We start from the raw sequence: 18,724 nt of genomic DNA, 5'->3' as shown, positions 1-18,724 counted from the left end.
CTTTACAGATCGGAGGCTACTCACTTCAGATGCATTTTATAGACTGACAAAGAGCAGCTTTCTTGGGAGATTAAGGGATGGATTAGTGGGGAGCAGATACACCACAGCGAGTCTATCCAGGTGGGTAGCGCGGAGCAGAGCCAAGAACTGTGTACTTACTACCGCGACGTATGTGTACATAGGCTCTGCTAGGATATCGGTAGCAAGGCAAAGCCTCTTATAGAAGATTCAGATGTCGGAATTGATCCGTCCTGAATACGGTAAACTTTTGGTGTGGATAAAAGATCCAACTTTATCTTGGGGCCCACTCATCCAAAGGTGGTACCGGAAAGCATATGCTACCTGGGGTTTGAGTTTTTGAAGAAGTCAATTTTAGGGAAAATTTGATTACCAAAGAAGGTGGTGATCTGGTGGTTAGATGCTTGAGATGGTGTGTTGAACTCTAGTTGAAGCTGAAGCTGAAGCCTTGCACATTTGAATGACGAACGATTGTTTGGGCAAAACGTTTCTCGGCACATTCATCCTTGGCCATACCGACCAGTGCATGGGTAGTAACAGAGAGGGGATAAAGTGCTTCCATAAACTAAAACAGAAGGATGGAAGAACCGTATCACCCGCTGGAAGATTGAGAAGGAACCCATACACCGGAGATGGTTGGGCGAATTGGATGAATTTGGCAAACCTGGGATGGTCAGCCTTATTTTGCCGGCACTGTGACGCATGACATGCCCTTGTTAAAAAGAAGATAATGTTTAATCTCGGGGCGACCCTTATGATTTCCTGATCTCTAGAATAACAGCCATAGTTATCATTTCTGTTGTTTAATTTATTTATATATTTGGCTGCACAGAACTTGCCAAAAGAGTCCCGGTCCCAATGGTCCCAATGAGGCTCACAATCTAATCAACCTACCAGTATGTTTTGGAGTATGGGAGGAAACTGGTGGACCCAGAAGAAACACACACAAACACCGAGAGAACATACAAACCCTTTGCAGATGTTGACCTTGGGACTTGAATCCAGGTTCCCAGCGCTGCAAAGCTGTAATGCTAACCACTGAGCCACCCTGCTGCCCTATAATAGTTATCCATTGAATGCCCGGGCACCAGCACTGATTATCCTCATTGACCAGGTATAAAGGGTCGGCTGATACATGGACCTGGTCGCTGGTGAATTTGTTCTACTAAGAGCTCAGTTAATAAGCCGGATACACGGCAGACGCGTCAGGACTGGTGACAGATGTTCTCTCTTATTCTGGGCTATCTGGGTTGATCTTCACACATTACTTATTTGTTCATGTTCTTCGTTGCGGACCTTTAATCTCCCCGGTAATTACCAAGCTGGTTTTGATGACTGCAGCAGTCGTAAAATATACCCAAAATGTGGCAGCATCACGATATGTGAAATCAGGCGTCCCCCCCTCCCCCCCCACCCAGCCGTGCATTATATTATATTACATCCAGCCCAAGGTTGTGTGTATGTGAGACCCGTCAGAGACGAGCGCATCGATTGGCTGTGCCACAAGTCCATCACCCACCTGGCATCGGATTCTCCCCGCGGGTGGCAAATCGATTGCAGTATCAGCAGATGGATTTACTCCTCTCTAATAGCGATCTGGGAGGGCAAACAATACAGTGTAGTTATACGGCACATGTGTGTCGAGGTCTGCAGATATATAAATACCTATGTGAATACAGCCTTCATATCCGAGCCCCTGTATAAGGCTATAGATCTAGACCAGACAGCCGGTCTCCCTCCAGTATAAGGACCCCAAGCCTTGCCCTCTTCTATACCAAACCTAGAATGGTCACATTATATTAGCAGACTCTTAATGTTTACAAAATGCAAACTATACCCCCTTATACCCTTATTTGTATATTCCAGAGCAAATATCATAATACCCCTTTAATAGACCCCCAGACAGACTGCCTTGTTTGCAGATTTCTGAGTAGAGCCCATCTACAGACCCCAGACCAGACAGATTTTTGTCTTTTTACAGAACACAGACTAGACCCCAGATCATGTTGTTTGCAAATTCATGAGCAGACCCCCATACTTCCCCTTTTACAGACCCCAGACCAGGTTGTTTACATAAAGCGTAATGGTAAACCTCATTACTTGTCATTAAAGGTAACAGACTGATGGTAAATGATCAAATATGGACTTCAGTAGAATAGAAGACCACCCTCAATGGGCCTCCTGGGCACGTAAAAAGTCGGCCCAAAATCATGGACAACCCACCTTGTACAGAAGGGGAGTCCTTGCTTTGCACTTAAATATGATGCAAGGACTCGCTGTGGGTGCTGAAGTCCGGCCATCAGACGGGGAGTCTTTGCGTTATATTTAGGTGCAAGGACTCTCCGTCAGCGCTGAATTCCGGCTGTCAGACGAGGAGTCTTTGCATCATATTTAGGTGCAAAGCAAGGACTCTCCGTCAGCGCTGAATTCCGGCCGTCAGACGAGGAGTCTTTGCATCATCTTTAGGTGCAAGGCAAGGACTCCCCTTCTGTACAAGGTGTGGGATAAGGCTGACATACGATCATATGCAGGTGTCCTATATCTTAATAGGACTTATAGACAGGAGATGCCTCGGATAGAAGCGGGCATGGTGATCTGGTAATTACCATATAGCCCCCCCTAGAGGGCAGGGGATGTACATGTTCATATGTTGTATATAAGGGTCTATGGGAGGGGGAGGACTCTTATAGCAGCTCATGTGGTACATATTTGCTTATGAGATTGTTTTTTCTCTGTTTGCCATCATAAAGTCCTCATTCTGTCAATCATTAATCGCCTATTAATTGTGAAATGTCATCTGGGATTAAGCAGGTTAGAAATTATTATCTTACAGACAGCAACGAAACTAGAAGAATGTAAGTCAGGGCTGTAGAGTGATGTGTGGGGATGCTGGGGGTTGTAGTATTTGGAGATTGAGTTGCTTCGTGTGTGCGGCGAGGGCTGGGATTAGATGTTGGGTTTCTTTGTAGGTTCTGCAGCTGCGGATGAGACGGTTATTATGTGAGAAGGCGCTGACGCATCAGATGTAGACGGGGAAGGGGCTGTGTGATGTCTGCCATCAGTCACACTACAGAGGACGTCACTATAAAGCTCTCTCATCATCTTTCTGGGGCATGCTGTCATTTACTAACGTGCTGAAGGAGAGGACCGAGCGCTGTGCTCAGCCCCAGACCCCGAGCTGTCAGCAAGTCATTCCCTATCTACAGGGTAGCATTACCTTTAGGGCCAATACCTTTAAAAGGGGTGTTCCCACAAACTAAAGTTAGGCCCTATCCATCTAACTTGCTGATCAGTGGGGGTGTCAGTGCTGAGACCCCCGCAGATCGCTAAAACAAGGGAGACCCCCAAACACACCCAATTTTCTATGCCGCAACTATCAAGATTTGCTGATTATTTACTGATTAATATGCTGTATATACAAAGAGGATACAACAAGCTTAGTGATACTTAGTGTCACTAGGTAACAGCCCACCCCTAAAGACTATTACCACATGTAGCCCCCCATTCCTCTAGACTTTAACCCTTTTATGCCCCACTACAATATACTTTAAACATCTAAAAAGCAGCAGCACTGGATCTGTTTGAAATGAGGTAGCGAACTTTATTCACGAAATATTGTTTTGACATCACGTGATGAATGATGAATTGCTTGATCAATGATGCTTGATGTGGACACATTGCAATATTTTGTGAATGAAGAACGTCACCTCATTTCAACGTATCTGCTCCTGCTTTTTAGAATTTGTGGATTGGGGGGGGGTCTCGGCAGTATAGATTGGTGGCACTCCCAGCCCCCTTCAACCCTATACATCAGAGGTAGGGAACCTATGGCTCGGGAGCCAGATGTGGCTCTTTTGTTGGCTGCATCTGGCTCTCAGACAGATCTTTAATAAATAGTGATGGCTGCTGTAATGGGGGACATGTGCTATGGCTACCTATCTACTTGGGGCATGTGCTGTGGCTACCTATCTACTGTGGGTATGTGCTGGGGCTACCTGTATACTAGGGGGCATGTGCTGTGGTTACCTATTTACTTGGGGGCATGTTCTGTGGCTTCCTATTTACTGGGAGTATGTGCTGGGGCTACCTATCTACTTGGGGGTCATGTGCTGTGGCTACCTATTTACTTTGTGGCATGTGCTGTGGCTACCCATCTACTGGGGGTATGTGCTGGGGCTACCCATCTACTGGGGGTATGTGCTGGGGCTACCTATGTACTGGGAGGCATGTGCTGGGGCTACCCATCTACTGGGGGTATGTGCTGGGGCTACCTATGTACTGGGGGGATGTGCTGGGGCTACCTATCTCCTGGGAAGCATGTGCTGTGCATACCTATATACTGGAGGGCATGTGCTGTGTCTACCTATATACTGGAGGGCATGTGCTGTGTCTACCTATTTACTGGGAGTATGTGCTATAGCTACGTATTTACTGGGGGTATGTGCTGGGACTACCTATCTACTGGGAGGCATGTGGTGGGTGTCAGGATTTGGAGTAGTGAACCCCCTGGACCACCGCAGACAATGATGTAAGCAGACACCTGGGACCGGAATCTAAGTGGCACCCGGTCTTCACCAGAGCCCGCCGCAAAGCAGGATGGTCTTGCTACAGCGTGGTACCACCAGGTCGTTCCACACGTGCGACTTGTCCACGGTGCTTCCAAGGTCAAGGTACAGGATCACTAGCCAGGCGGCAATGATGCGTGGTCGGGGACGGAACAAGAGATCAGGGCTGGCAGCGAAGGAGCAGAATCAGGAACAGGTCCGGGGTCACAATGGGAGGTCAACACTTGGGAAGGAAACACTGTGGAAAGCGTCCTCATAGGCATGAAGCACTAAGATACGACGGGGAATGCTGGGGGCCGACGGTCTTTATAGGAACCCGGGAAGTGGGCAGTACCAATCAGTGGTGCACTGGCCCTTTACATCTGCGAGTGCCGGCGTGTTCTGGCCAGCGAGGACGGGAGCCGGCAAGTGGCGAGTTGCGTGAGCTCGGAAAGGGGCGCCGCCACACAGAGGGGCACGGGTGTGCCTGCGATCCGAGACCTAGATTGCAGACCTATATGGGACTACCTATCTAATGGGGGGCATGTGCATATGGTACGGCTCTTACGGAATAACATTTTAAAATATGTGTCGTTCATGGCTCTCTCAGCCAAAAAGGTTCCTGACCCCTGCTATACATCTTGAGACCCCTTTTCACACCTATAAATTATTCACCCACTTACTTTACTCCTGTATAAGTGGACTCTCTGGTTCTGTGGATCACCTCTCCTAAAGTAACGAATGAAAATTAAGAAAAAAACATTCTCCAGGAGTTGCCCCCCCCCCTGTATCCGGACGCCCTAGGCACAGGCCCTTGTGTGCCTAATGACAAATACAGCTCTGCCAAGGCCTATAAGGTAGGAATACACATTAATGCTCCATGTACATAGCAAAACTTCTACTCCAATTGGCGTGTTTGCTGGTAATCCAGCATTCACACCTCCGATCATCAGTCACGTGGATTGGGATAGGTGTCACAAGTGGTACTACCCCTGTCTGTGATATCCATCTCCTTCTGTAGAATTGACTATTACTTGCTTCTATTGTAGTGCAGCTTCATGGGGCTGGGGATATTTCTTGATTCAAGGTGCCTATAACATTGAATCAGTTTTGGGAACAGACTTGTAATCCAAATCGCTTGTATATCAAAGCAAGTTTTCCCATAGGAAATCATTGAAACCCAGATGATTGGTTCCACAATGAGCGGATAATCCAAATCCGATTTGTAATCCAAATCGCTTGTATATTGAAGCAAGTCCTCCAATAGGAAATCATTGAAACCCAGATGATTGGTTCCACAATGACCGGATAGCAAAATTTTTACTCGTAATCCAAACGCTCGTATATCAAAGCAAGTTTTCCTGTAAGAAATCATTAAAAATTAGAGGATTCTTTCGACGCCACAAAAATATTTATTCATGTGTTTCTTCATCTAAGTCACTTTATTTCTTCTTCAATATTGTGTTATTAAATTTTGTGAGTGTATGGTTCAGGGTAGGGTGGGGAGGGCTCACATAATACTTGTACTCTGAAATTTTACCGAATTACAATTTTTGCAAAATGCAAGTTTGTCTTACAAAACACTTGTAGACCAAGTTACTCGTCATCCAAGGTTCCATTGTGTAACGATTACTCACACGTGACTTGCAGTTCTTATACATAATAATATATTATAATCTTTATAGCCATTTTAAGGCTGTTTCTAGTGTCCAAATGAACCCCGGGGAAGCATATTCCATTCGACCGCTCACTTACAGGTGACACGAGGGAGTATGGACACGGCGCAGGGCTTGATTATTACAGCTTCAGTATCAGCCCGTAAATCAGTGTTGCAGATTCATAACCAGATAAATATTTTAGATGCTTTTCGCAGGCACCGATACGCGGCTATTGAGTGGTCGCCTTTGATTATGAATCTGGGCCGCTGTTTAATAGGAACGTCCGCCCATCTGCTATTGTGCATCAATAATTCACCACCCAGAGGTACAAGGAGTCCCTCTGCTCTATTCTTACTGTGAGACAATCACAGAAACTGAGACGAGTTGTGCTACTTGTGGGGGGGGGGGGGGGTGTTAACACAATTTGGAGTGGGCCTATTGCTTGTGCAGAAAGCAGAGGCGGCCCTTTCTCTTGGATAAATTAGATATTTAATTCCAGTAATGGTGAAGTGTAAAGGGAATCTGTCACCACTAAACTACCAGCGTCCTCAGGGATGAAACGTGATTTCTAGAATTCCCACTTTCATGTGACCTCTCGCCTGTTAACCCATAAATAAAATCTTCCCTAAAGTCAGGCAAATATGACTCTTCTCAGATGAGTCGGGTTTAAACGCTGCAGATTCTCAGCTTCAACCTCACCTTACGCTCCACGCCATAATAGTACAGCACGGAGCTGTGATGAGGCATGAAGAGGGCTCACGGGGTGACCCTCATCATACAAATGTGGGGTTTGCTGCATATTTCAGCAAACACCCACCACTATCACCCTAGCACTGATCGCAGGTGTTATAAACGCCACAAGCAAAGCTGCCGGCAGCTGTTTAAGTCCGTTGTTGCATGGGAGCCGCCAACTTGTTTACAGTCGTCGCTCCCTGTGACGTCATCGGGGAGCAGCGCTCGGTTTGCGACGACAGCCTCAGGTCTTTGTAAGGCCCGAGGCTGTATGGTTTCTACAAATCCGTTACAATGTGCCAGTGGCACATTACAAATACAGTATACAGTACAATAAAGTAGAACTATAGTCTAGGGTTAAAGTACCCTAGAGCAGAGGTACCACCGGGCCGTGACCAAAAGAACTTGAAAAGAAAAACTGTATAGATACCTGTGACGCTCCTCTTCTCTTCTGTGCAGGGGACATTACTATTGTTAATTGTGTTTTTGAGGGGGCTCTGCTGTGGATACATTATTAAAGGAGTTTTCCCACAAAGAAAAGTTAGGCCCTATCCACTTGCTGATCAGTGGGGGTCTCATTTCTGAGACACCCACAGATCACAAAAACGAGGGGTCCGTCAGACCCAGCGTCACTCTGTCAGAGTAGTGGAGCAGACGGAGCTCTATGGCGCTGCCGGAGATCGGTGAGCGCTCGGCAATTTCCGTCAGCTCCATAAAGATGAATGGAGCAGAATGGTCATGTGCGGCCGTATGTTCCATTACTCTGACAGAGGTTCATGGGACCTCATCGGACCCCTCATTTTTGTGATCTGTGGGGGTCTCTGCACTAGGACCCCCACTGATCAGCAAGTTAGGCCCTATCTTTTGGATAGGGCCTAACTTTAGTTTGTGGGAAACCCCCTTTAAGGCTGGATTCAGCTTTTGGGACTCTCTACATCTTTTGGGGGTCTTTTTAAAAGGAATGTGAATAATATAGGAATAATAAAGAAGTTGGAACTTTAAAGGAAGGACTGGAAAGAAAAATAATTCTGCACCAAATCCTATCCGTGCGTTTCCATATCTGGAGATGAATGTGGTGTACAGAGCAGTCGATGTAATGTCTCGGCTCTGGCTCCGGTGTCTCTGTACAGTGGGACAGGCTCTGCCTTGGACACATCGCAGCATAACGAGGAAATCTCTTAATTACTCAGCGGAAATCCCTTTTGCATCACTTGGCAGGAGCCTGTCTGATTCCTAGAAAATCTCATTTTTATTTTAGGGCAGCATTGCTTTATTTAGGTGAAAATAATTACTTTTTGCAAACGTCGCTCAGCTCTGTACCTGGAGCTGCCATCAAATTAGCGGGAAACCAAGCAAAATAATTTCTAAGAGAATCTGTGAGGGTTTGGGCTGCGTCTTCCTCTACATAGAAGTACGGCAAGATCCATCCCCGTGGATTAGTGCAATCCCTTTAATGAAGGACATGGGACAGGGGACCAAACACTGGATCTTGGTCACAGCAATGCAGACTGTATATGTATTTTTATTTTTCTATAAACTTATTTTATTTCCTATACAGTGTGTTGCGGCGAATCCCAATCCAACTACAGTGCTGTGGAGTCAAAATAAAGTGGACCGTCTCCAAAAATATATAATAAATTGTTCCTGCAGTGTGTGCTGGATATTTTTAGTTCATCAGAACTTGGGGATATTATGGAATATCCTATAAAGTTTTTTGTTCTATTTCTGATCTAAGGATGAAGGCTATTAGTTGAGATGATTGTGGATGCACTTTTTGCACATGCTCAGTAGTGAGGCTCCTCCCCTACAGATCACAGCCAAAGGAATGGCTGCACTTCTCTTAGAACTGCTAGAGTGATCAGGAAAACTGGATTAAAGCAGGATTGTCCAGTGTTTGTTCTCTCTGTATACAGCTTTATGTTTTAAAATAAACCATATAGACTTTTTGGGGGCACTAATTCCACCACCACTGCAATATAGATAAAGTCTCTAGCAAAGTATCGATCCCAAATGGAAACGTAGGCAGTGGCCCTCACCGAATTTTTATTGCCCGTGTGGTTACTGCATTGCCACCCGCCCAAGTCAGTGTAGAAAGGCTGTTCTGTAGCCTTAAAATAATTAGGTCAGACTTGAGGTCATCTATGAAGGAGGCGGTACTGTTTCTAAGGACAAATTCATAGACTCATTGAACAAATATTGTTCAGTACATTTTTGTTGAAAACAGAACTAATAGCAGAGGTGTGTGATCCCGGGCAGTCGCTCCAGGGCCATAGTACTAGGAATGAATGGAGACGTCCTGTGACAGGCACACAGTTGCCCTCCGATTCTGCTGATAACCTCTCCAGCAGGTACAGGGTGGAGAATAGTCCTGTGTGGATTTATCCACATGGGACTTTTTTAGAGGAGTAAAACCGGCTCTTCAAGTGCATAGACGCTTGTAGAGGCGTTAATGCAACCTCTGGGTGGACGGCACCCTCAAAAAGTTTTATATGTGTGCAAAAATAATAAACTTTTCCGAATGCTGGCACGCATCCATTTCTACACCCCCTTATGCTGTGGGTTGGGGCACCTCTGCACTGTACCACATCAGGCCTTGGCACATGCAGCCTTCCACAGATGTCATCCTGCCCAACACAAAGTGAATATTAGATTTAGCCTGTCTGCCAAAGAAGCCAGCTCTGTCATCCAACGGGACGTCTCAATTCTTCCAGCTGGCTTCCTGACAGTGACGGGATCAGAGCTCGGCTTTATGGGCTGCGGATCCAGAGCGTGAAGGGTAAAGCGTGAAGCTCCGGTGACAATGCTGCGCTGTGTGTACATATCCTGAACCACAGACGTCACGGCTCACAAACTAAGCGATGGAAAAGGATTACCACCCCCTAAAAATGTATAAGCGCGTGGACGCATTAGTCACGATTTTGCAGCGATTTGTCATTTTGTTTCTTACTGACCGCTTTACTACACCCCCGTGTGGTTGTTACACGACTTTCCCCAGACTAAAATCTACCTGACGTGTGTTTTAATATGTATTTACATGCAGCAGCAGGAATAATCCTTATGCAGGGATTTTTAAGATGCCCAAATTTTCAATGTAAACATTTGCTTAGAGGGGTTGACCAGCTGGTGACATACACGGCTTATATTGACATCAGATTGGGGGCTGATCTGAGCAGAACCATAATGGGGGCGATGGGCGTCATGTTAACGGAAGGGGGCACTGGGGTATTATTCATCACTTTCCCTGCCCTACCATGAAGTCTTCTGGTTACAATCCCTTTTACTTAATCTACAGTAACCCATTGATCGCCTGGAGCTTGTTCCACAACAAAACAAAGGATGGTCGCATTCACTGACATATGTAAAGCTATTTTGGGTGGTGGGTATAAAAATCATTAAATTATTGTTGTGTCCCTGAAATTGTCTTCAGGTGACAACCCCAGTGTGAGCTGTAACGGGGCCACTGACTACTTATAAATGTATAAACTATATCCCAAATCCAACACAAGACCCTAATTTCTCCCGATCCCACCTGACCTAAGCGTATACATGACGCCTTAACTTGAAGGTGATGAAGTGACCTCTTCTTCGGACGGGGAACCTTATCTCCTATATTATATACTGCTGAAACTACCACTAAGCTGAATAGGATCCCGCGTCTCCTGGATAGAGTGACAGGAGCTGGAGACGTCTGGCTCATCTTAGTCAGTGACCATTTCCTTGTGCCAAGAAGCCATAAATAAGATCCTGTAATCTGTGTAATCCTTCAGCCAAAGATGTAAGTACCCTTGAAAGAAATCCATCATCAAAAACCAGGGACACTTACACATAGATCCAGGCACCTAATCTATTTATATTCAGTATCCATGTCCTCCTTCTTTCTAAAATCAGTTTTTATAATTATGCTAATGAACCTGAGTTCTCATAGAGTTGTTACCATGAGTAACGCCATGCTTTGGCTTCACAGACTGTTACTCTGTCTCACTTCCTCTTCATGCTGTATTCTGTGTGGGAGGGGAGATGTGCTGGCAGTGTAACAGCTTGTGAAGCTGCAGCACGGAGGGGCTCTGGTAATGCCCCCTTAATCCGTCTGGCTCATTAGCATAATTATAAAAGTCGACTTTAGAAGGCAGAAGGCCATGGATAACAAATATAAGCAGATTACCATAGTCACGGTGCCTGGATCTATGAGTAAGTGCCCCTGGATTATCGGATCTCACCTAAAGGTGAGACAGTTTGGATCTGGATGATTTAGTAATTGCTTGCAGTGTTGCTTCTTTCGTCAATCCACTGATTATGCAAATATCTGTATAATTGGCGCGCTCTAATATCCGGGGGCCTGGCGGTGAATCTGGATGTGAATTTCGCAGCAGAAGGGTATTATTCTTTCCCTTTGCATTAGATGTATTTGGATCAGGACCACCAATTTGTCAAAAATTCTGTCATTTTCTGCATCATCCTTAGGAAAACGTAAGCTTCCTCATCCGCTGTCATTAATCCGTGCTGCACATTGTGATGGCAGCCGCTTAGAATTGTCATATATAAGCCATGGGACTATAATTGGAGGGAGGGGAGGGGTGGGTTATACATAGATTTCGAGGTGAAAACCTGATCCATAATTGATAGTGTTGTCCTGAGCGGCTGATTTGTGTTTAGTCTCGTCTTCTCCCGCAGCCGACGAGGAATGGCTGCATCCTAGAAATATATTGTTACCGTGTTTCCTTGACAACTCTGAATCCGCTGATGGCCGAGATGAAAGCATGTGGGAGTATTTGGAAAACTTGTATCTCTGCTGTCGAGAATAGAAGTGCAACACAATGGGAGGGGATTTTATGGCTTTTTTTGGGGTGCAGAAAAACAGCCTCTTCTGTAATTGAAATGTCAAGTGGAACAAAAGCCAAAGACGGCGACAAGAAGGAGAATCCCAGAGAAATGTTATTTGTTAAGGCGAAAATAAAGCTGTAGTCTGCTGTTAGCGTCTCACTATAATACATTATGTCATGTCAGACGTGCAGCCGGGGGGGAAGCGCTCGTCATGCCGCTTACATCCGTGACCTGCTGCTAGTCCGTCCTCTGGAGATAGGAAAATAGAAAAGAAAAGGAAAAAGAAAGGTTTTATCCTGATCTTCACAAATGCACAGTCAGTTTTTATCCGTTTTTTCACATTTTTTTGAGTTTGAGCATGGACTATTCCCATTTGTTACAATTGTATCCAGTGCAGATCATCAGCTGAACAATTCCTGTAGTTTGTTACAATGTATCAGTCTGGAGTCATGGTTGTTAAAGGGGGGGGGGGGGGTAGTCCTCAGAAAGGAAAATCTATTTCAAAGCCGCTACAATTGGGCTCTGAACTAAAATACAGGGATATGCTTACTGATCATTTGTCCCTCATGTGATGCTGGCTGGGTCTGTTCTAGACTCTACATCAGGGTGTCTTTTTCCATCCGCCCGAAGATGCAAGCTCAGCCAATCACTGGCCTTATTGTGAATAGGAACCTGTCACACTAACTAAACATATCTTGAATAATGCTATTATACAACAGTACAACTATCCCTATATCGTTCCTCCCCATGCCTGTAAAGCTACACAGGCTGCTTGTAAAGTTGACCATTTAAGCATATTCATGTTGTTCTTGTTCATCCGGGCTTCCTGAGGGGGACTCTCTCTTCAGCCTAGTTAATATCATCCCCCCATCCTCGAGGAATGAGAGAGACACTGGCTCGCAGAAGAGAAATCCTCTCCCTTATTCACCCCTTCCTTAGGAATTCTTTACAATGAGTCCCCCTCACCCAGCGTCTCTTTCATTCCTGAGGGTGGAGGGAATGAGCTGTGGGCGACATGACATGAATACGTTGGAAAGGCTGTGTAACTTTATAGGCATGGGGAGGAACAATATAGGGATAGTCGAATAGATAATCCTTAGTTAGTGTGGGTTACTATAACAGATTCCCTTTTATCCCTCTTTGTCCTCTATGATTGGCTCCAAGCATTGCTAGACATTTGCTTTCTGCATTGAGATATTGGGAAATAAAGACCAAAGTGATCCCCCCAGACAGCATCTGGATAGGGGTGGTGGGAGATCACAAAATATTGTACAAAACATAGATTCACATTTTTTTACCACATACCTTTAAAACCCATTTTGAGCCCCTAAGGGGTGTCCATGACTGGATACAATTGTAGAAAACTCTCCACATTGAGGAGATTGTGACAAGGGGGAGGATCTCAAACACTAAATATATAAGAAAGTTGCAGAACTTTGCCCTATAGCCAGGTAGAAGCGGAGTCATATTTGCTCATAATACAATCTATATGCCATTACTTGACCTGTGATTATACACGGGAAAAGCTGAATACCGGGAAGCTGAGGAGTCAATAGTTGAGATGTGATAAGCCGTCCTGATTACCTTAGGTGGCCATGTATTGTGTGCGTGCCTATGTATACGCTATGGCCGGTCACTATTTGTATTGTATATGTGTATTTCTATATATCTTATAATACACCCGGGAGGCTCCGCATCTTCCTCCTGCTGTAACTTGTAGTGTAACAGCGGAGAATGTCTATACGTTGCTGTACATTGTATGATGGCGCAGGTTTGTACACCCGCCGCCCTGAGATTTTCCCTTCATCACTCCGCGAGTTAATATTCTGCCAGGTTCCAGGTTTATTGATCTCGCTACAGAGTCTTGTAATTGACTGGAATATGATTATCCTGGAATTTCTGTGTAGGAGGTCTGGAGTAGGTTTGTTCACACTGTGCAGGAGATGGAGCGTTTTTTTTTTTTTAGTATTTTAGTTTGGTCCTTACACATATATGTGTGTTTAGCATTGCTGCTTGGCTCTATTGTATAGTATGGGGCTGAGGTGCAATATAACAGTGACCTGTAGACAGGGGCGCCTGTAATTTTTTAAGTTTTCAAGCCCCTGGTAGCCCTGGCTTACGTCCATGTCGGTGGCAGGTGGCATGTCCCAACCCGATTGCCTTTCCGAGGATGGGGACCTCACTGCTGACACCTCATCCCCAGGCTGATGATTGGCCAGCAGTGGTGACCGCAGCCTTATGTAATGTAATTGAAGTGAGTGGGTAAAAGTCCTAAAGTCATTCAGTATCTACACCCGATTACTATAGTATGTACCTGAGGCTCCATGAATGGACCATGTCCCAGTTTTGGCTACAGATGCTATTCGGGCATTACATTCAGTCCCCTACTTAAAGGAAATCTACCATCAGGTCCATGGATTATAAACCAAGTACACTTAGGGTGATCCAACACATGGCGATTTTAGTCAGTTTTTGAACGTTTTTGTCAGTTTTTCCCATTTATCTTGATAGATAAACAGGTTGTAAGCAGCCAAACGCATTGTAAACGGTCAAAAATTGATGCGTTTTTAAAACGCATGCGTTTGTGAACAGACTGAAAACGCATGCTTAAAAACGGACCAAAAATGTCATGTCTAGCATCACCCTTATATGTTGGTCAATGCCCCCATTATCAGGATCTGCTCTTTATTTAACTTCTTATGCCCTTGATTTTTAGGAAAGTATGCTTTAAAATCTAAGCACATGAACCTGAGGGGCTCCAGGCTGCATTAACTGCTATGAAGGGTGGAGCCACTGAGGCTCATCTGCATAATTTTAATGCCTTTTTTTTTGTAAAAACATAGACTTTAAAAGCTGAAAGAAGAGGGGATCCTGACAGAGGGGGCACACACCAGCATGTAAGTGTACTTGGTTTATAATCCTGATGGTAGATTTTCTTTAAGGAAGCCTGACTTACAGACGAACCCTAGTTACATGCGGACCCCTCTTTTGTCTGGAGTTGCAATTATAAAATATACAGTTTTGACTTGCATACAAATTCAAATTAAGAACAAGCCTAAAGAACCGATATTATATATATATAACCTGCCTGTATTATATCTGATGTATTCTGTACTACAGCGATGAGCGTCTCCCTGTCCTTGTGTGTAACCTATCAGCAGAGAATTCCTTGTGATTGTACATTTTATTACTGTTTGTACACAATGTATTCTCCCGGACAACCTCGTCCTCCTCATTCCTGTCATCTCTCCCGTTAATATGTTACCACCATCATTCCTATCTGCGCGGTTATGACAATATTAGCGCTTTGTGTGACTCTTGTCAGGTCACTGTCATCATAGCGAGTTTATTACACAGCGATATTTTTATATTACTCCTCCCATAGATAGCCATCCTCCTGCATAGTGCAGATTGGGAACGTTGTAGATTTCTGGGAGATTTTTCAGTGGCTTAAAATCCATGTAATTTACTATACAGAGGGTCTCTAATACTTGGATTTTGAGGATTCCATATGAAAGGGTCGGATCAGTGGGGGTTCGACTCCCAGCATCATCACCAATCCTAACACTAAGGGTGATGTGCGTTTTCAGATTGTAAAAAAAGGCATCCATTTTTTAAAAAAACGTGCATGCGTTTTTGTCCGTTTTTAATTGCACAGATTTTGGAAAACCGTACAAAAACGGATGCGTTTTTTACAATCTAACTAAAAACGGCCCAAAAACGCCATGTGTGACATCACCCTTAGGATTACTGTACGTCTGGCCGCCTGCACGCTCTGATCTCCTGATAGACCGGGAAGAAGTGTAGCTGCAGTGTAAAGTATGGTCCCTATGCCTGCAGTACACATAGATGTGAATATATGACCTCCAGTACGTCAGTGTGAGCTGGTGCGTATGTTTCGGCCGTGTGCGGGATTATTCGGGCAGGTTACATGCCGTCACTCTAACACTATGTGGCATGTGAAGTATGGGACCCGTTCATCCAGTTCTGCAGAATTGTCCACGGGTTTTTAGGTCAGTAGATCCCGTACGTTACTCTAGACAAGTTTACATAAAGCGCGTTTGTATACGCTGTCTCCTTGGTTGTATATTGCTCACTGCTTTTCGGCGGTTTTGAGCCTCATGACACATTGGATGCACGTGGTTCGGATAGTTTGTAATACGGGATCCACTGTGGAATCTGCAACCAAATCCTTGTGACAAATCCGGCTTCACCCTAATTTGACCATGGATGTTACCGTGGAGAGATCTGCACCACATGCAGGTGGCGTCGGGGTTCATACACGTAATACGGCTCCTTGCGCTGTGGCACTTGTATCCGTCTTCGGGGCCCAAAGTTTTGGTGGGTTTCATCCCACAGTCCAAAGATGTGGCAGTATAAAGTTTAGATCCTGATCCCTACTGGGGACACTGTATAATCCCATAACAGTATCTGTACTCGCTATACGAGTCTTCAGTGACGTCCTGGAGACCGGCTTTCACCTCTCCTCTAATCGGTGACTAATTGGCCTAATAACCCCTCGTTAGAAGCCGGTCCTGTAATTACCCGCTCGGTTTCATGAGTCAGTGATGCTGTGCACACCCGGCGCGGTATAAATAGAGATGAATGTCAGAAACACGGTTTTTGTGACTCATTAATATTCTGATGACCCGGCGCTGACGGCCCAAGATCCTCCAATATTAGAAAAGAAGAAACCCATTGGTTCCGGGGAACATCTGATTTGCAGGTTATTTGGAGCCGGATTATGTCCAATCCAGTGTTGGATTAAAGTGGTCGCCCCCATGTGATACTAAACATTTAGCTTTGGGTGTTTTGTTAGGTAGTGTAATGTGTAACCTCTCGCTGTGATCAGTAATACACAATGCAGCACTACAAGTAGGTGGTGGGAATAAGATCGTAGTGTAAGAGCTAAGAGGGGCGCGTGACACACAAGTATGGGGAAGTACTGCTGCAAATCTGTACTTAGAATGTAGAATGTCACTCATAGGAGTGTATGATCCATTGCATGACATGATATGAAGGAAATATGTGAACCCTATATATGACTCTTCAGGTGGCCGTACACATTAGATCTATGCTGCCTATTGATTTCGGAAGGACAATGAGTGGGGAGGTGACTTTCCCCGTCTGGATAAAGAAAGATTTGTGTATCTGATAATAGGCTGTCAAGGTAGATTACCCATTACCAGAGGTGCCTGACATTAGAGCACATGCATGCTCAGCCGATCAGAGGTCGCACTAACATTTTTCCAAAAGGGTAAAAATACTCCTCTCACCATTTTTGAGGAGTATTTTTACCCGAGGAGGAGTATGAAAATTTTGGTAATACACCGCACACATAGCACACTCACACAGCACACACTGCACAGCACGCACACACTGCACAGCACGCACGCACACACTGCACAGCACGCACACACTGCACAGCACGCACACACTGCACAGCACGCACACACTGCACAGCACGCACACACTGCAACACAGCACACACTGCAACACAGCACACACTCACAACACAGCACACACTGCAACACAGCACACACTCACAACACAGCACACACTCACAACACAGCACACACTGCAACACAGCACACACTGCAACACAGCACACACTCACAACACAGCACACACTCACAACACAGCACACACTGCAACACAGCACACACTGCAACACAGCACACACTGCAACACAGCACACACTCACAACACAGCACACACTCACAACACAGCACACACTGCAACACAGCACACACTGCAACACAGCACACACTGCAACACAGCACACACTCACAACACAGCACACACTGCAACACAGCACACACTGCAACACAGCACACACTGCAACACAGCACACACTCACAACACAGCACACACTCACAACACAGCACACACTCACAACACAGCACACACTCACAACACAGCACACACAACACAGCACACACTCACAACACAGCACACACTGCAACACAGCACACACTCACAACACAGCACACACTCACAACACAGCACACACTCACAACACAGCACACACTCACAACACTGCACACACTCACAACACTGCACACACTCACAACACAGCACACACTGCACAGCACGCACACACTGCACAGCACGCACGCACACACTGCACAGCACGCACACACTGCACAGCACGCACACACTGCACAGCACGCACACACTGCAACACAGCACACACTGCAACACAGCACACACTCACAACACAGCACACACTGCAACACAGCACACACTCACAACACAGCACACACTCACAACACAGCACACACTGCAACACAGCACACACTGCAACACAGCACACACTCACAACACAGCACACACTCACAACACAGCACACACTGCAACACAGCACACACTGCAACACAGCACACACTGCAACACAGCACACACTCACAACACAGCACACACTCACAACACAGCACACACTGCAACACAGCACACACTGCAACACAGCACACACTGCAACACAGCACACACTCACAACACAGCACACACTGCAACACAGCACACACTGCAACACAGCACACACTGCAACACAGCACACACTCACAACACAGCACACACTCACAACACAGCACACACTCACAACACAGCACACACTCACAACACAGCACACACTCACAACACAGCACACACTCACAACACAGCACACACTCACAACACAGCACACACTCACAACACAGCACACACAACACAGCACACACTCACAACACAGCACACACTGCAACACAGCACACACTCACAACACAGCACACACTCACAACACAGCACACACTCACAACACAGCACACACTCACAACACAGCACACACTCACAACACAGCACACACTCACAACACAGCACACACTCACAACACTGCACACACTCACAACACTGCACACACTCACAACACAGCACACACTGCAACACAGCACACACTGCAACACAGCACACACT

At 45.7% G+C, this 18,724-nt stretch overlaps 1 protein-coding gene across 7 annotated transcripts in view; it reads left to right on the top strand.

The window, feature by feature from the left end:
* Window positions 1–18,724, top strand: part of RALGPS1 (Ral GEF with PH domain and SH3 binding motif 1) — a 254,050-nt gene that overhangs the window by 10,955 nt on the left and 224,371 nt on the right. The window contains exon 1 of one of the 7 annotated variants that reach the window (XM_072124776.1): window positions 2,853–2,873. The exons of the other annotated variants lie outside the window; for them this stretch is intronic. The gene's annotated coding sequence lies outside the window, so the exon portion shown is untranslated. Of the gene's footprint in view, window positions 1–2,852; window positions 2,874–18,724 lie in introns of those variants that run through there. 7 annotated transcript variants of the gene reach the window in all.

Source organism: Engystomops pustulosus, chromosome 9 (genome assembly GCF_040894005.1).
Source record: "Engystomops pustulosus chromosome 9, aEngPut4.maternal, whole genome shotgun sequence".
NCBI lineage: Eukaryota > Metazoa > Chordata > Amphibia > Anura > Leptodactylidae > Engystomops > Engystomops pustulosus.
This window is presented reverse-complemented; position numbering and strand designations above follow the sequence as displayed.